The sequence below is a fragment of the Stegostoma tigrinum genome, chromosome 1, assembly GCF_030684315.1.
Source record: "Stegostoma tigrinum isolate sSteTig4 chromosome 1, sSteTig4.hap1, whole genome shotgun sequence".
In the NCBI taxonomy this organism is placed as follows: Eukaryota; Metazoa; Chordata; class Chondrichthyes; order Orectolobiformes; family Stegostomatidae; genus Stegostoma; species Stegostoma tigrinum.
The window spans coordinates 168,150,891-168,170,947 of NC_081354.1; positions in this window are offsets into that span (position 1 = coordinate 168,150,891).

The window sequence follows — 20,057 nt, forward strand, 5'->3', positions numbered from 1 at the left end:
TTCCTCCGCATTTTGTATAATAGCCTACTGTGGGGAACCTTATCGAACGCCTTGCTGAAATCCATATACACCACATCAACCGGTTTACTCTGATCTACCTGTTTGTTCACCTTCTCAAAGAACTCAATAAGGTTTGTGAGGCACGACCTTCCCTTCACAAAACCATGCTGACTATCCCTAATCAATTTATTCTTTTCTAGATGCTTATAAATCCTATCCCTTATAACCTTTTGCAGCACTTTATCAACAACTGAGGTAAGGCTCACTGGTCTATAATTACCAGGGTTGTCTCTACTCCCCTTCTTGAACAGGGTAACCACATTTGCTATCCTCCAGTCATCTGGCATTATTCCTGTAGACAATGACGAGTTAAAGATCAATGCCAAAGACTCGGCAATCTCCTCCCTGGCTTCCCAGAGGATCTGAGGATAAATCCCATCCGGCCCAGGGGACTTATCTATCTTCACCTTCTGAGAGATTTCTAATACCTCTTCCTTCTGAACCTAAATCCCACCTAGTCTAGTATCCTGTATCTCAGTATTCTCCTCGACAACATTGTCGTTTTCTAGAGTGAATACTGTTGAAAAATATTCATTTAGCGCTTCCCCTATCTCATCTGACTCCACACACAACTTACCACTACTATCCTTGATTGGCCCTAATCTTACTTTCGTCATTCTTTTATTCCTTAAATACCTATAGAAAAGCTTAGGGTCTACCCTGATCCTATCCGCCAGCAACTTCTCATGTCTCCTCCTGGCTCTCCTGATCTCTCTCTTTAGGTCTTTCCTGGCTACCTCGTAGCCCTCAAGTGCCCTGACTGAGCCTTCACATCTCATCCTAACATAAGCCTTTTTCCTCCTCTTGACCAGAGATTCCACCTCCTTCGTAAACCACGGCTCCCGCGCTCTACAACTTCCTCCCGGCCTGACAGGTACATACTTATCTAGGACACACAGGAGCTTTTCCTTGAATAAGCTCCACATTTCTAATGTGCCCATCCCCTGCAGTTTCCTTTCCCATCCTACGCTCCCTAAATCTTGCCTAATCTCATCGTAATTGCCTTTCCCCCAGCTATAACTCTTGCCCAGTGGTATACACCTATCCCTTTCCATCACTAAAGTAAAGATAACAGAATTGTGATCGCTATCACCAAAGTGCTCACCTACTTCCAAATCTAACACCTGGCCGGGTTCATTACCCAGTACCAAATCTAATGTGGCTTCGCCCCTTGTTGGCCTGTCTACATACTGTGTCAGGAAGCCCTCCTGCACACTCTGGACTAAAACTGACCCATCTATAGTACTCGAACTATCATATTCCCAGTCAATATCTGGAAAGTTGAAGTCCCCCATGACAACTACCCTGTCTGTCACACTCCTATCGAGAATCATCTTTGCTATCCTTTCCTCTACATCTCTGGAGCTATTCGGAGGCCTATAGAAAACTCCCAACAGGGTGAGCTCTCCTTTCCTGTTTCTAACCTCAGCCCATAGTACCTCAGTTGACGAGTCCCCAAACATCCTTTCTGCAACTGTAATACTGTCCTTGACCAACAATGCCACTCCTCCGCCCCTTTTACCATCTTCTCTGTTCTTACTGAAACGTCTAAATCCCGGAACCTGCAACAACCATTCCTGTCCCTGCTCTATCTATGTATCCAAGCCTTTGGAGCATTCTTTCTGAAAAGATGGAAGCAGTTTTCTTGGACTCAGAGAATAACTCTAATAGATAAAATCAGCTCAGAATATAAAAATAGACAGCAAAAGTTTCTATAAATATGTAAATCGTAAAAGAGCAGTGAAGGTAAACATTGGTCCTTTAGAGGATGAGAAGGCTGATTTAATAACTAGGAATGAGGAAGTAGCTCAGACATTAAACAGTTATCTTGAGTCGGTCTTCACTGTGGAAGACACAAATAACATATACATGAGATACAGGCTGCTAGACTAGGTGGGATTGAGGTTCACTAGGAAGAGGTATTAGAAATCCTACAGAGTGTGAAAATAGATAAGTCCCCTGGGCAGGATGGGATTTATCCTAGGATCTTCTGGGAAGCCAGGGAGGAGATTGCCGAGCCTTTGGCAATGATCTTTAACTCGTCATTGTCTACAGGAATACTGCCAGACGACTGGAGGATAGCAAATGTGGTTCCCCTGTTCAAGAAGGGGAGTAGAGACAACCCTGGTAATTATAGACCAGTGAGCCTTACCTCAATTGTTGGTAAAGTGTTGGAAAAGGTTACAAGGGATAGGGTTTATAATCATCCAGAAAAGAATAAACTGATTAGGGATAGTCAGCACGGCTTTGTGAAGGGTAGGTCGTGCCTCACAAACCTTATTGAGTTCTTTGAGAAGGTGACCAAACAGGTAGATGAGAGTAAACCGATTGATGTGGTGTATCTGAATTTCAGCAAGGCGTTCGATAAGATTCCCCACAGTAGGCTATTATACAAAATGCGGAGGAATGGAATTATGGGAAATATAGCAGTTTGGATCGGAAATTGGTTTGCTGAAAGAAGACAGAGGGTGGTAGTTGATGGGAAATGTTCATCCTGGAGACCAGTTACTAGTGGTGTACCGCAAGGGTCGGTGTTGGGTCCACTGCTGTTTGTCATTTTTATAAATGACCTGGATGAGGGCGCAGAAGGATGGGTTAGTAAATTTGCAGACGACACTAAGGTCGGTGGAGTTGTGGATAGTGACAAAGGATGTTGTAGGTTACAGAGAGACATAGATAAGCTGCAGAGCTGGGCTGAGTGGCGGCAAATGGAGTTTAATGCAGACAAGTGTGAGGTGATGCACTTTGGTAGGAGTAACCGGAAGGCAAAGTACTGGGCTAATGGTCAGATTCTTGGTAGTGTAGATGAGCAGAGAGACCTCGGTGTCCATGTACACAAATCCTTGGAAGTTGCCACCCAGGTTGACAGGGCTGTTAAGAAGGCATACAGTGTTTTAGCTTTTATTAATAGAGGGGTCGAGTTCCGGAACCAAGCGGTTATGCTGCAGCTGTACAAAACTCTGGTGCGGCCGCACTTGGAGTATTGCCTACAGTTCTGGTCACCGCATTATAAGAAGCATGTGGAAGCTTTGGAAAGGGTGCAGAGGAGATTAACTAGGATTCTGCCTGGTAAGTCGTCATTGGGTAAGCATATGGACGTACAAGGAATAGTGTAGGTTAGATGGGCTTCAGATTGGTATGACAGGTCAGCACAACATTGAAGGCCCAAGGGCCTGTACTGTGCTGTAATGTCCTATGTTCTATGTAACATGCTGAAAACTAATGGCAAGAAGGTTATAGCAGGTGAGGACCTAGAAACTATCACTAAGGAGGCAGTGCTGGGCAAGCTAATGGGACTAAAGGTAGACCAGTCTCCTGGCCCTGATGAAATACATCCCAGGGTACTAAAAGAGGTAATGGGGGAAATAGCAAAGTAATTATTATTACTTTGTAATATAGTAGTAATTATTTACTAGTAATTATTTACAAAAATTCACTGGACTCTGGGGTGGTTCCCACAGATTGGAAAACAGCCAATGTGTCTCCACTGTTTAAAAAAGGAAGTAGACGAAAAGCAGGTAACTATTGGCCAGTTACCTTAACTTCAGCAGTGGGGAGGATGATTGAATCTATCATTAAGGAAGGAATAGCATGACATCTGGATATAAATTGTTCCATTGGGAACACCCAGCATGGGTTCATGAAGGGTAGGTCATGTTTAACTAATTTGGTGGAATTCTTAGAGGACATTACTTGCATGGTGGACAATGGGGAACCTGTGGATGTGGTGTATCTGGATTTCCAGAAGGCATTTGACAAGGTGCCACACCAAAGGCTGCTACGTAGGATAAAGTTGCACGGTATTACAGGTAATGTATTGGCATGGATAGAGGAATGGTTGACCGGTAGAAAGCAAAGAGTAAATGGATGTTTTGGATGTGAGTTTGCTCGCTGAGCTGGAAGGTTCGTTTTCAGACGTTTCGTCACCATACTAGGTAGCATCATCAGTGAGCCTCCGACGAGGCTTCATCGGAGGCTCGGTGATGTTACCTAGTATGGTGACGAAACATCTGAAAACGAACCTTCCAGCTCAGTGAGCAAACTCACATCCAGAACCTCAATCTGAGCTACAAATCTTCTCAAAACTCGCTAAATGGATGTTTTTCTGGTTGGCGGCCAGTGGCTAGTGGTGTGCCTCAGGGATCAGTGTTGGGACCGCAATTGTTTACAATTTACAAAGATGATCTGGTGTTGGGGACTAAGTGTGGTGTGTCAAAATTTGCAGATGACACTGAGATGAGTGGCACAGCAAGTGTGCAGAAGACATTGAAATTCTGCAGAGGGTATATAGATAGTCTAAGTGAGTGGGCTAAGGTCTGGCAGATGGAGTACGATGTTGATAAGCGTGAGGTCATCCATTTTGGTAGGAATAACAACAAAATGGACTACGTTTTAAATGGTAAAATATTGCAGCATGCTGCTGTGCAGAGGGACTTGGGTATCCTTGTGCATGAATCGCTACAAGTAGGATTGCAGGTGCAGCAGGTAATTAAAAAGGCAAATGGAATTTTGTCTGCCTTTGCTAGAGGGATGAAGTTTAAAAACAGGGAGGCTACGCTGCAGCTGTGTAGGGTCCTGGTGAGGCCACACCTGGAGTACTGTGTGCAGTTTCGGCCTCCTTACTTGAGAAGAGATATACTAGCACTGGAGGGGGTGCATAGGAGATTCACTTGGTTGATTCCAGTGTTGAGAGGGTTGGATTATGAGGAGAGACTGAATATACTGGGATTATACTCATTGGAATTCCAAAGAATGAGAGGAGATCTTATAGAAACATATAAGATTAAGGGAAATAGATAAGGTGGAGGCAGGGAGGTTGTTTCCGCGAGCAGGTAAAACTAGGGCATTGCCTCAAATTAAAGGGAAGCAGATGTAGGACTGAGGTCAGGAGGAACTTCTTCACCCAAAGGGTTGTGAATCTGTGGAATTCCCTGCCCGGTGAAGCGATTGAAGCTACCTCACTGAATGTTTTTAAGGCAAGGCCAGATAAATTTTTGAACAGAAAAGGAATTGTGGGTTATGATGAGCAGGTGAGTAAGTGGAGCTGAGTTTCAAAAATATCTGCCATGATCTCATTAAATGGCGGGGCAAGCTCGAGGAGCTGGATGGCCTACTCGTGCTCCTAGTTCTTATGTTCTTATAGAAGGATCTACAGCCAATTTACTCAGCTCGTCATCATAGAATCATCCCCTCATCCCAGGAACCAATCCAGGTAAGGGTGGCAGTTTCCTCCCTTAACGGGCAATAATGAACCAGATGCGTTTTTCTGACAACCGATTTATGGTCATCATTTGGACACTTAATTCCAGGTTTAGTTTAAAATTCAAATTCCAGCATTTTCCAATGAAGGTTTTAAACCCAGATCCCCAGAACATTATTTGGGTCTCTAGATTAACAATCCAAAGCATAATACCATTAGCCCATCACATCCCCAGGTCATTTTATTTCTATGAGTGTGCCTTTCTGAACCTTGAAAGATTACCAAGAAATTTAAAGCAAAGAAAAAATAACTAGCTGATTTAGAGCTTGCTTTGAGATTAAATTGGCTAATGCTTAATACATTTTTCAGCAAACATTAGGCTATTAGAGACTTGCTTTGTGCTATACAAAGTGAGTAAGACAAATTTGAATAATTTGGAAAGAGCTGATAGCATGATGGTTTCATTGCAATAGGGCTGTGGCAAGCACAGACAGGCAACGTCAAGTATCTGAGAGGCAAAAAAATGCGTAGATAGACTCTTGGCGCCAATTTATAGGAAGGATGTAAATGTATTGGAGAGAATGCAGAAGTGGTTTATAAGAATAGTTCCTTAGAAGAGGAACTCAGCCTCTCCCTACAGCTCAACCCTTCAACAACCCAGACAACTTCCTTGTGAATATTTTCTGAACCCTTTCAAGTTTCACAACATCCTTCCTATAGCAGGGAGACTAGGATTGAATGCAGTATTCAAAAAGTGGCCTATCCTGTACAGCTGCACCATAACATCCCATACTCAATGTACTGACCAATAAAGGCAATCATATCAAATGTCACCTTCACTATCTTGTCTACCTGCGAGTCAAAGGAATGTTCGAGAAACTATGAGCCTGCACTGCAAATTCTCTTTGTTCGGCAACGTTCCCCAGGACCATATAAGACCATAAGACATAGGAGTGGAAGTAAGGCCATTTGGCCCATCAAGTCCACTCCGCCATTTAAATCATGGCTGATGGGCATTTCAACACCACTTCCCTGCGCTGTCCACGTAGCCCTTGATTCCTTTTGAAATCAAGAATTTGTCGATCTCTGCCTTGAACACATCCAACATCTCGGCCTGACTGCACTCTGCAGCAATGAATTCCACAAGCCCACCACTCTCTGGCTGAAGAAATGTTGTCTCATTTCAGTTTTAAATTTACCCCTCTCATTTTAAGGCTGTGCCCACGGGTCCTAGTCTCCCCGCCTAACAGAAACAACTTCCTAGCATTCACCCCTTCTAAACCATATCATTAAGTATGTGAGTCCTGCCCTAATTTGTCTTTCCAAAATGCAGCACCTCACTTTATCTAAATTAAACACCAATGGCCATTCCTCATGCCATCAGCTCATCTGATCAAGGGCTCATTGTACTCTGAGATAACCTTTTTCACTATCGACCACACCAACAATTTTGATGTCATCTGTAAACTTATCAACCCTTACTCCTTTATTCTCACCAAATCATTTATATAATTGACAAAAATAGTTGGAGCAGTACGGTGGCTCAGTGGTTAGCACTGCAGCCTCACAGCACCAGGGACCTGGGTCAATCCCAGCCTCGGGCGACTGTCTGTGTGGAATTTGCATGTTCTCCCTGTTTCTGCGTGGGTTTTCTCCAGGTTCTCCAGTTTCCTCCCACAGTCCAAAGATGTGCAGGGTAGGTGGGTTGGCCATGCTAAATTGCCATAGTGTTCAAGGAGGTGTAGATTAGGGGATGGGTCTGGGTGGGGTGCTCTGAGGTTTGGTGTGGACTTGTTGGGCCGAAGGCCCTGTTTCCAGACTGTAGGGATTCTAATTCTAATTCTAAGAAAAAGCAGTGGATCGAGCACTGATCCTTGCAGCATGCTGTTGGGCTTCCATTCCAAAAAACAACCCTCTACCCTATGTCTATATCTTCTACCTTCAAACCAATTTTGGATCCAAATGGCTATCTCTCCATGGATTCTATGTGATCTAACCTTGCTAGCCAGTCTACCATGCAGAACCTTGTCGAACGCCTTGCTGAAGTCCACATAGACAATGTCCACCTCTCTGTCTTCATCAATCTTCTTTGTCGCTTCCTCAAAAAAACTTAATGAATTTAATGAGACATGATTCCTCAAGCAGAAAGCCATGTTGACTATCTCAAATCAGTCCTTGTCTTTCCAAGTACATGTAAATCCTATCCCTCAGAATCACCTCCAACAACTTACCCACATTGACGTCGGGCTCACCGGTCTATAGTTCTCTGGCTTTTCCTTACAACCTTTCTCAAATAATGGCACCACATCAGCCACCCTCCTGCATTTTGGCACCTCATCTGTGGCTTTCGATGATACAAATATCCCAGCAAGGGGCCCAGAAATCACTTCACTAGCATCCCTTAAAGTTCTGCGGTACACATGATCAGGTCCCAGGGATTTATCCACCTTTATGCATTTCAAGCTGTCCAACATCTCCTTCTCTATAATATGGGCACTTTTCAAGATATTATTATTTTATCTCTTCACGTCCGTCTCCTCAACAAATACTGATGGCCCCCCAACCCCACCACACCCGGCACCTTCCCTTGCAACTGCAGGAAGTGCTACACTTGCCCCCACACCTCCTCCCTCACCCCCACCCCAGGCCCCAAGATGACTTTCCATATCAAGAATATGTTCACCTGCACATCTGCCAATGTAGTATACTGTATCCACTGTACCCGGTGTGGCCTCCTCTACATTGGGGAAGCCAAGCGGAGGTTTGGGGACCACATTGCAGAACACCTCCGCTCGGTTCGCAATAAACAACTACACCTCCCAGTCGCGAACCATTTTAACTCCCCCTCCCATTCCTTAGAACACATGTCCGTCATGGGCGTCCTGCAGTGCCACAATTATGCCACCCGAAGGTTACAGGAACAGCAACTCATATTCCGCTTGGCCGGAGAAGGGGAGAGGATTCTGAAATAAGTAGGGAGAGAGGGGGAGGCAGACCAAAGACGGATAGAGGAGAAGATAGGTGGAGAGGAGAGTATAGGTGGGCAGGTAGGGAGGGGATAGGTCAGTCCAGGGAGGACGGACAGGTCAAGAAGGCGGGATGAGGTTAGTAGGTAGGAAATGGAGGTGCGGCTTGAGGTGGGAGGAAGGGATTGGTGAGAGGAAGAACAGGTTAGGGAGGCAGGGACGAGCTAGGCTAGTTTTGGGATGTAGTGGGGGGAGGGGACGAGTTGGGCTGGTTTTGGGATGCAGAGGGAGAGGGGGAGATTTTGAAGCTTGTGAAGTCCACATAGATACCATTGGGCTGCAGGGTTCCCAAGCGGAACATGAGTTGCTGTTCCTGCAACCTTCAGGTGGCATCTTTGTGGCACTGCAGGAGGCCCAGGATGGACATGTCGTCTAAGGAATGGGAATGGTTCGCGACTGGGAGGTGAGGTTGTTTGTTGCGATCCGAGCGGAGGTGTTCTGCAAAGCAGTCCCCAAGCCTCCACTTGGTTTTCCCAATGTAGAGGAAGCCACACTGGGTACAGTGGAGACAGTATAGTACATTGGCAGATGTGCAGGTGAACATCTGCGGGAGTCCCGGAGAGAGTGGTCTCTCCGGAAGGCAGACAAGGGTGGGGATGGAAAAATGTCTTGGGTGGTGGGGTCGGATTGTAGATGGAGGAAGTGTCGGAGGATGATGCCTTGATTCCGGAGGTTGGTGGAGTGGTATGTGAGGACTAGGGGGATTCTCTTTGGGCGGTTATTGCGGGGGCGGGGTGTGAGGGATGTGTTGTGGGAAATGTGGGAGACACGGTCAAGGACGTTCTCGACCACTGCGCAGGGGAAGTTGTGGTCCTTGAAGAATGCAGACATTTGGGAAGTGCGGGAGTGGAATGCCTCATCTCAGGAGCAGATGCGGCGGAGGCGAAGGAATTGGGAATAGGGGATGGAATTTTTGCAGGAGGGTGGGTGGGAGGAGGTGTATTCTAGGTAGCTGTGGGAGTTGTTGGGCTTGAAATGGACATCAGTTTCTAGCTGGTTGCCTGAGATGGAGACAGAGAGTTCCAGGAAGGTGAGAGATGTGTTGGAGATGGACCAGGTGAACTTGAGGTTGGAGAGGAAGGTGTTGGTGAAATGGATGAACTGTTCAAGTTCCTCTTGGGAGCACGAGGTGCCGCCAATACAGTCATCAATGTAATGGAGGAAGGGGCGGGGGATAGGGCCAGTGTAGGTGCGGTAGAGGGACTGTTCCACGTAACCCACAAAGAGGCAGGCATAGCTTGGGCCCATGCCAGTACCCATGGCCACTCCTGTTGTCTGTAGGAAGTGGGAAGAATCGAAAGAGAAGTTGTTGAGGGTGGGGACGAGTTCGGCTAGGCGCATGAGGGTGTCGGTGGAGGGGGACTGGTCGGGCCTGCGGGACAGGAAGAAGCAGAGGGCCTTGAGGCCGTCTGCATGAGGAATGCAGGTGTATAGGGACTGGACGTCCATGGTGAAAATGTGGTGTTGGGGACCAAGGAATTGGAAGTTCTGGAGGAGGTGAAGGGCGTGGGTGGGTTCATGGATGTAGGTGGGGAATTCCTGGACCAAGGGGGAGAAAATGGAGTCCAGATAGGTGGAGATGAGTTTGGTGGCGCAGGAGCAGGCGGAGACAAATGGTCGGCCAGGACAGGGGGGTTTGTGGATTTTGGGAAGGAGATAGAAGCAGGCGGTGTGGGGTTGGGGAACAATGAAGTTGGAGGCTGAGGGTGGGAGGTCACCTGACGTGATGAGGTCATGGATGGTGTTGGAGATGATGGTTTGGTGCTCGGGGGTGGGGTCATGATCAAGGGGGCGGTAGGAGGAGGTATCGGAGAGTTGGCGTTTGGCCTTGGCGATGTAGAGGTCAGTGTGCCATACTACCACTGCGCCACCCTTGTCTGCAGGTTTGATGGTGAGGTTGGGGTTGGAGCAGAGGGAACGGAGGGCTGCCCGTTCTGCGGGGGAGAGGTTGGAGTGGATGAGAGGGGTGGAGAGGTTGACGCAGTTAATGCCTTGACGGCAGTTAGAGATGACGAGGTCGAGGGAGGGTAGGAGGCCTGGGGGTGTTGTCCAGGAAGAGGACTTGTGTTGGAGGCAGGTGAAGGGGTCAGTGGAGGGAGGGTTGGGCTCCCGATTAAAGAAGTAAGCGTGGAGGCGAAGGCGATGGAAAAACTGCTCTATGTCCAAACGTGACTGGTATTTGTTGATGTGTGCGTGGAGGGGGAGAAAGATGAGCCCCTTGCTTAGGACTGACCATTCGTCTTCCTTCAGGAGGAGATCTGGGGGGATAGTGAAGATGCGGCAGGGCTCAGTGTGGCTGTCTTCTCTGGGGTAGCTGGCTGGAGGCTGTGGGCGGGGTTACATCGGCTTCGGATATGGGCGGAGTTTCGCTGTCATCGGTGGTGGGCGGAGTTGCGTTGGCGTCGGCGGTGGGAGGAGTGGAGTGGGCGGCAGCAGCAGCGGTGAGGGAGATGTGTGTGGTGTTGGTTCTGGAAGTGGAGGCGGTGACTGCAGCAGCGGTCGCGTTTGCGGTCCCAGAAGTGGTGTGCCCGGCGGTGGCGGATGTGACGTCCACGGTGGACTCACCGGCCGTGTCCTCATGGTCAATGGTGGCGGGCACAGGGTGGGGGAGGTGCAGGGTCATGCTCGGGATGTGGGAGGTGGAGGAAGCCTGTTTAAGGTGGAAGGAGCCAGTGAGTTTGTTGTACTTACGATTTTTGGTGTCCAGCAAAGCTGAGTAGAACTGGGTGTTCAGTTTGTGGTTCCTGCGGAGGATAAAAAACCAGGAGAGGTCCTTTGCAAGTCTGGGAGAGGGAGGCTCTGACCTGGGGCAGGTTGGATTGCAGTGCCTGGAGATGCCGGCACATGGCTGCGAGTGTCTGTTTCAGGACTCGCAGGGAGAAAAGTTGCTGAAGGGTCTCAATGTTCTGGACGTGGAGGAATGTTATTTAAACAGAGAAAGAGTGCAGAAAGTGGCAGTACAGAGGGATTTGGAAGTCCTTGTGCACGAATCACAAAAGCCAAGCATTCGAGTTCAGCAGGTAATCTGAAAGACAAATAGAACATAGAACATAGAACTTAGAATTGTACAGCTCAGTTCAGGCCCTTCGGCCCATGATGTTGTGCCAAACCTTTACCCTAAACCGAAGGTCTATCTAACCTCCAGCCCCACCTAATACTATCATCCATATGCCTAATAGCCACTTAAATGCCCCTAATGAGGCGGACTCCATTACCCTCTCCGGCAATGCATTCACTTTCTGAGTAAAGAACCTACCTCTGACGTCTCCCCTACACCTACCTCCACTCAGACTAATGGGCTGTTGTCATTCATTTCAAAGGGGAAAGAATACAAAAACAGGGACGTCTTGCTACAATTATACGAGGCTCTAGTCAGACTACAGCTGGAATACTGAGAACAGTACTGACCCTCTCTATCTAAGATGTGTTGGAGGTGGTCTAGAGAATTGTATTGAATTGAATTAGCTTCATTCTGAGTACAGTGAAAAGGTTACAAATCACCACTTATGGTGCCATCTTAGGCACCAGGTACCTAGGTACAGATTCTTGAGTACAAATTCTTTGGGAAAAGAAGAACTAACAAGTCCAGAGATAATGGGAACTGCAGATGCTGGAGAATCCGAGATAACAAAGTGTGGAGCTGGATGAACACAGCAGGCCAAGCAGCACCTTAGGAGCACAAAAGCTGATGTTTCGGGCCTAGACCCTTCATGAGAGAGGGGGATGGGGAGAGGGTTCTGGAATAAATAGGGAGAGAGGGGGAGGCGGATCGAAGATGGATAGAGGAGAAGATAGGTGGAGAGGGGAGTACAGGCGGGGAAGTGGGGAGGGTTTCGGTCAGTCCAGGGGAGGATGGACAGGTCAAGGGGGTGGGATGAGGTTAGTAGGTAGGAAATGGAGGTGTGGCTTGAGGTGGGAGGAGGGGATAGGTGAGAGGAAGAACAGCTTAGGGAGGTGGGTCGAGCTGGGCTGGTTTTGGGATGCAGTGGGGGAAGGGGAGATTTTGAAGCTTGTGAAGTCCACATTGATATCAAGTATCAAAATAACAAGTCCAGCATTACAGACCTTCAAAATCACTGTAATAAATCAGAAAAGCAAAGAAATAAAAGTTCAGCATAACAGCCCTTCCATGATAATATAATAAAGAAAAAAAGAGATTCAAAAAAAGAGAATTTACGACATAGCCCACTTAGTCCATGTCACAACTGTGGGCTCACGGACCTATTAGAATCCTGGGCTGTACCCACCATGACACCAGAGAAAATGCTGGATGGAGTCACAGGCAGACTGAAGCCAGGCTGATGCGGATGAAAATTGCCACTGAAGCACCAAAAAATATTCTGGGTTGCCACTGAAACTACTGGAACTACTGTGACATGGACCACTCTCTCCGGGACTCCCGCAGATGTTCACCTGCACATCTGCCAATGTACTATACTGTCTCCACTGTACCCAGTGTGGCTTCCTCTACATTGGGAAAACCAAGTGGAGGCTTGGGGACTGCTTTGCAGAACACCTCCGCTCGGATCGCAACAAACAACCTCACCTCCCAGTCGCGAACCATTCCCATTCCTTAGACGACATGTCCATCCTGGGCCTCCTGCAGTGCCACAAAGATGCCACCTGAAGGTTGCAGGAACAGCAACTCATGTTCCGCTTGGGAACCCTGCAGCCCAATGGTATCTATGTGGACTTCACAAGCTTCAAAATCTCCCCCTCTCCCTCTGCATCCCAAAACCAGCCCAACTCGTCCCCTCCCCCCACTACATCCCAAAACTAGCCTAGCTCGTCCCTGCCTCCCTAACCTGTTCTTCCTCTCACCAATCCCTTCCTCCCACCTCAAGCCGCACCTCCATTTCCTACCTACTAACCTCATCCCGCCTTCTTGACCTGTCTGTCCTCCCTGGACTGACCTATCCCCTCCCTACCTGCCCACCTATACTCTCCTCTCCACCTATCTTCTTTACTCTCCATCTTCAGTCTGCCTCCCCCTCTGTCCCTATTTATTCCAGAACCCTCACCCCATCCCCCTCCCTGATGAAGGGTCTAGGCCCGAAACGTCAGCTTTTGTGCTCCTGAGATGCTGCTTGGCCTGCTGTGTTCGTCCAGCCTCACACTTTATTATCTCTATTCATCTCTTCCACTTATCTTGCCAAAGTGCATGTCACATTTCACCACATCTGCCAGGTTTTTGTCAACTTACTCTCTCTGTAGATGCTTTGTGCCATCTTCTCTTCTGCCTTTTTTTTATTTTATTCATTCACAGGATAAGGGTGTCACTTGCTGGGGCAGCATTTATTGCCCATCCCTAATTGCCCAGAGGGCAGTTACGAGTCAACCACATTGGTGTGGGTCTGGAGTCACATGTAGACCAGACCAGTAAGGATGGCAGTTTCCTTCCCTAAGAACATTAGGGAACCAGATATGTTTTTCTGATAAACAGCAATGAATTCATTGTCATCATTAGACTCTTAATTCCAAACATTTATTCAATTCAAATTCCACCATCAGCTGTGGCAGGATTTGAACCTAGGTCCGCAGAATATTGTCTGGGTCTCTGGATCAGCAATAATACCACTAGACCATCACCTCCCCACCTTCCCAACTTGTTAGTGTCTTTAAAGCTGAGATTGATAGGTTTTTGATTAGTAAGGCGATCAATTGATATGGGGAGAAGGCAGGGGAAAAGTGTTGAGAAATGTATTGTCCATGCTTGACAGAGCAAACTCAATGGGCAGAATGACTTAATTCTGCTTGTATATCTTGTGATTTTTCTTATGTCATCCATAACCTCAATTATTGTACGTTCACTGCCATTATTCAAGTCATTAATATATATCATAAATAATTTTAACCCCAGCTCTGATACCTGTGGCACTCCATTGGTTACAGTTTGACATTGTCCCTACTGTATTCTATTAGTTAGCTAATCCCCTCTCCATGCTAATATACAACGCCCAACACCATTGGCTCTGAAATTATTAAGTAGACTTGAAGCAATGCTAACTCTGCTTGATCTTATTATCTACTTCTAAATGTCCAGCTGTTACATCCTTGATAATACTGTAACATTTTCCCCATTGCACCATGTTAAGCTAACTGGCCTATAGTTACCTAGTTTTATTAATGCCCATCCCCCACTCCTTTTGAATTATGGGTTCTACATTGGTAGATTTCCAATCTTCTGGGGCTTTTCTAGAATCTAAGGATTCTTGGAAGATTATTGCCAAAGTTAAATTAAAAGGACAAGTGAAATTCGTTGTCTGCTCCACTTCCATCCTGACCTTTCTGGATGGTATAAACACAGCATTTATGAATTAGTAGGATTTCATCACGGCGCCACACCCTGTAAGCAAAAATTGTCTTTTTAGTTCTGTGTAAGTGCTGGGTGCATTATCATTGAATATACTTTATGTCTCATTTTAAGACTTCAAAAATACCTTTAAATAGTTTACAGAAAAGTTCCAGGTGCCTGTCAGCCCAGCAGCCTTTTTTAAAAGTAGGAATGTCTCCCATACAGTCGTAAGCTGTAATTGTGAGTGACAGCAATGATGCAGGCAGTGAGCACGCAGTGAGATTTGTCAAGGCTTTCAGGCTTTGGTTTGCAAACGGCAAGCAACATTTGTGCTGCACAAGTCCCCGACAATGACCAGAGTGTGTCAAAATCATGAGATGTATGGTTAGAGTGGTTAGGAAGAAACTGTTCTCAGTGTGGAAGGATTAAGAACTAGATGACACAGCTTTAAAATGATCTGCAAAAAAATACAGGCAAAACATTTTGAAGGGTCTAGGCCCGAAACATTAGCTTTCCTGCTCCTGAGATGCTGCTTGGCCTGCTGTGTTCATCCAGCTCCACACTTTGTTATCTCCTTTTTGCCGCATGTGGTTAGGATCTGGAATGCACTGCCTGAGAGTGTGATGAAGTCAGATACGCGCACACACACTGTGTCTCTCTCTCTCTCACGCACACACACACAGAGTCTCTCACGCACACACACTTTTATTTTCTCTCTCTCTCTCCCTCAAACACACACACACACACACACACACACACACACACACACACACACACTCTCCCTCTCTCTCCTTCACTCTCACACACTCTCTCTCAATCTCTCCTTCGCTCACTCACAGACACACACAGTGTCTCTCCCACACACACATACTTTCTCTCTCTCTCCCTCAAACACACACACAAACACTCTCTCTCTCCTTCACTCACACACACATGGACTCACACACACTCACCTCCTCTCTCCTTCACTCACACACATACACACACACGCACACACACATACACACTCTTTCTCTCCTTTGCTCACACACGCATAGACACACTCACACACACTTTCTCTCGTTCATACACACACTCTTTCCCCCTCTCTCTGTCTCCCCCCCCACACACACACACACACACACATACACACACACACACACACACACACACTCACACACACACTATCTCACTCACACACACTCTCTCTCCCATACTCGCACACACATATACAAACTCTCTCACACACACATGCACTTGCTTTCATTCATGCACACACTCTTTCTCTCTCTCTCGTCTGTCTCCCACACACACACTCTATCTTTCCCCCTCACACACACACATTTGCTCTCTCTCTCCCCCCTCTCACACACACACACACACACACACACACACACACGCACACACACACACACACACGCATATGTAAATCTATGGAGTGTATTTGTATTTGCAGATACATTCTATTTTGTTCATAAAGCACACAATTTAGAGACAGCCAGTCAATGTGACATTTTATAAATTCCTACTTTAGAAATAAAACCAGTTTGATTCCAAACCAAAACACAAACAGGTTCTAAAGAAGGCCTCACGATGCATTTTCTGACCTAAAATGTCACCTCTTCTTTACACTGATAAAACCTTTAGTTCACTCAGGACAGTAACTTCAAAGGAATTCAGGGATTTGCGTATACCTATTAATCAATTAAAACCTTCTAACTGATTAAAACTTTTACAGCATCTTAGGTTTGTTTAGTACATCCTCATCAGTGGTGTGATCCCTTGATATTTTACTTAGAAATTCCGTTTCTAATACTCCATCTCTCACGAACACCAAAGAAAGGGTAAGACTCCAAAAGCTTGTGTTTTCAAATAAACCTGTTGGACTATAACCTGGTGTCATGTGATTTCTGACCTTGAAAAGGGAATTTGATAAGCACCTGAAGAGAAGAGAAAATGAAGGGCTATGGAAAAAAAGGCAGCAGAGTGAAATTATTAAAAGTTACAGGCAGCGTGCACAGGCATGGCATTGCACAGCCTCATTTTGCGCTGTAGCTGCTCAATGTTTGCTGATTTAAAATGGATTACGTTTGTGAAACATTGGTGATATTTCACACATTGGTCACCTTACAGCTAGAGAGCAAGTGGCGGGGAAATAGGAGCAAGCTGATTAGCTACCCACAGGGGAATGATAGAGGCAGCACAGACGGTCCTGAGTTATGAAGCTGCAATAGTTACATGTTTGTCATTCGAAGTGTTAGTGACTGAGGGAAAGAGATCAAATGCAGGAACATAATGATAATGACAGATTCATCAATGAGAAGACTGAACAGTAACTTGTATCCACAATTTGAGGTACATCCTAGAGATCTGAGCAAGGGACATCATAGACACAGGAGAGTTTGGAAAGGGACATCAGTTAAAACTCTTGGTTACAGATTACATTGAATCCCTACAGTGTGGACACAGGCCCTTCAGCCCAACAAGTCCACACCAACCCTTGGAGCATCCCACCTAGACCCATGCCTCTATAACCCATCTAAGCTACACATCCCTGAATACTACAGGCAATTTAGCACAGCCAATTCACCTAACCTGCACATCTTTGGACTGTGGGAAGCAACCGGAGCAATTTTGAAAATAAATAGGCATGCTAAAAGAAAATTCTGCTTATTCATAGTGTCATGACCCTGTAGACACTGATAACTGTATCAAAAAGAAGTTCAAACTTCCAGTTGATTGCTGAAAGAATGAGAAAAATGCATGTTTTTGGACTTTGTATTGTAACAAATACACTCAAAGCACCATTGGCTAAACACTTTTTGCAGGTAACTTATGCTTTACACTACCCCTTTGCTTTTACACATCTGAAAAACTCACTTCAATTATGCTTTACACTGTCCCTTACACACTCATCTGAATTTCCTGGCCCAAGTACAAAATTATTCTTGGAACCCAAAGTTTACTTCTAACCCTTTCCTTTCCCAGATGTTTCAAGCCCAGAACAGTCTAGGTTTTTTTTTGGTGATTCTGCCTTTTGTGCAAGCGAGGTGAATCTTCCGGTCTTCTTCCAAATACTCATTAATTCACTCTTTTCAATCAGAGGGTGAGCTTCCACCTACATTCCTGTAGTGTGAAATGTAGAGATTTTTACCTCTAGGTGCCTCCTCTCTCCAGGATGCTGACAGGCTGTTCACGTGGAGTCTTAGAGGTATATGGCACAGAAAAAGACCTTTTGGTCCAACCCGCCCGTGCCAACCAGGTATCCTAAATTAATCTAGTTTCATTTGCCAGCATTTGGCCCATATCTCTCTAAACCCTTCTATATATATCCCCATCCAGAGGCCTTTTAAAATTGTAATTGTACCAGCCTCTACCATTTCTTCTGACAGCATATTCCATACCACCCTCTGTGGGAAAAAGTTGCCCCTTGGGTCCCTTTTATATCTTTCGTCTCTCACCTTAGAAAAATGCCCTCTATTTTTGTATGTATTTGAGGTTTCAGGGATATCTTGGAAACTTCTCCTCTTTCAAAGTCCATCTCTTTACAAACATGGTGCTTGTATACAAGTAGATTTACTGAATTCATCTCCTTAACACTAATATTAATCCTTAAGACAGTAAGTCATAGAAGACATAGGGGGAGACGACGGCCTAGTGGTATTATCACTGGACTGTTAACCCCAGAGACCCAGATAATGTTCTGGAGACCCAGGTTCGAATCCTGCCATAGCAGATGGCAGAATCTGAATTCAATAAAATATCCGGAATTAAGGATCTAATGATGACCACAAATCCATTGTCAACTGTCAGCAAAAACCCATCTGGTTAACTAATGTCCTTTAGGGAAGGAAACTGCCATCCTTACCTTGTCGGGCCTACATCAGAATCCAGACCCACAGCAATGTGGTTGACGCTGGGCAATTAGGGTAATAAATGCTGCCTAGCCAGTGATGCCCTCATCCCGTTAATGAGTAAAGGGAAAAGAAAAGAAGCTGAATTAGGCCATTCACCTCATCAAGTCTACTCTACTGTTCAATCATAGCTGTTATGTTTCTCAAACCCATCCTCCTGCTTCTCCATGTAACCAAACTCAGAATTAAATAGACAGTTCAAAGCATAAGTCCTTGTGACCAAATATGCTAAACAGCTTCCTCGGATTTTCTTGTCTGCAAGCAGAACAGCTGGCACGTTCTGCCTAACAACACCACCTTGGATCTCTAATCTTTAACAACTCCCATACCCATCCCTGTTTTCAGGTAGACTTCCAAGCAGATCACATTCTTATTCTAAACTAATGACTCAGTCCCAAAACAACATAATCCTATAAATATCACGTGTAAGCATGCTCCAGCAGTTAGAGATGCGTAAAAAGTAAGGCTTTAAAGGAGTAAGATCAAGATTATTATCATCACTACCACAAAATAAGCAATTGAGGAGCATCAGCCAAGGGAGGCGAATATTCAATGTATGTTGTAGATTAAAAGGAAGCATTTTAATCACTAAGCGATTGAACCAGTTTATTTGCTCTCCACCTGAACAATGAATAGAATGTAAGTGCCTCTTACATTCAATAACACATTACATGGGATGAAGAAGGGCTAGGAGAAGGGTTCAGTTATCAAAGAGCACTTTACTGCTATCTAGTTGCCGCATGACAACTGGAGCAATCATCAAAATAAGGTCGTGCATCAAACTGCTATGATGAGTCAATACATGGTCCTCCTTGTCAGAATGCTCCTTTTGTCTCTCTCTCTCTCTCTGTCTCTCTTTCTCTCTTTCTGTCTATGGAGGAACATGTTAAGCTGTCATTTGTAAGTGATGAAATTGTTGACTGTTCTCATTGCTGAGAACCCCTTATGTTCCCGACATAGGTTCAACAGACGCATGGCAGACGGACGCAGCCACAGCAGGGGTTATTATTGCTGTGAGTGCAACCAAGGCACACAGACATTGAGAAAGAACTGATGACCCAGCTACTCATGGACAGCAGCGACCTGCAGCAGACATTTAACAGCTCCAATCAGATGAAGAGGTTGCAACTGAAGGCACCTCAGGATGTGTTGGGGGCTGAGGTGAGCCAGTGCCTTTCACCCTTGAGGATATTTCCTCCAGATGGGTGAGGCACAATGTTGGCACAGACTGTGAATGCATCACAACTCTGCACTGAACTATGCCAACTGCTGGATCAGGACCTGTGAATGGAGGAGTGACTGGCCATCCTACCCTATCATGATATCAGCTGCATTGAACTTTTATGCAACTGGCTCCTCAGAGGGAACCACGGGGCACTGTTCAGGACCTCACGTTCACCCATCCATAACTACATTAAAACTGCGACTGATGTCAGCGGTGCGAGATCACTTGGGAATCAATGTTTACTGGAAAAGGGCAGGAAAATGGACATGAGGAATGTCACAATAGCCATGATCCTGTTGAATAGCAGAACAGGCTTGAGGGGCTAAATGGACTGCACTTATTCCTATTTCTCAGGGTT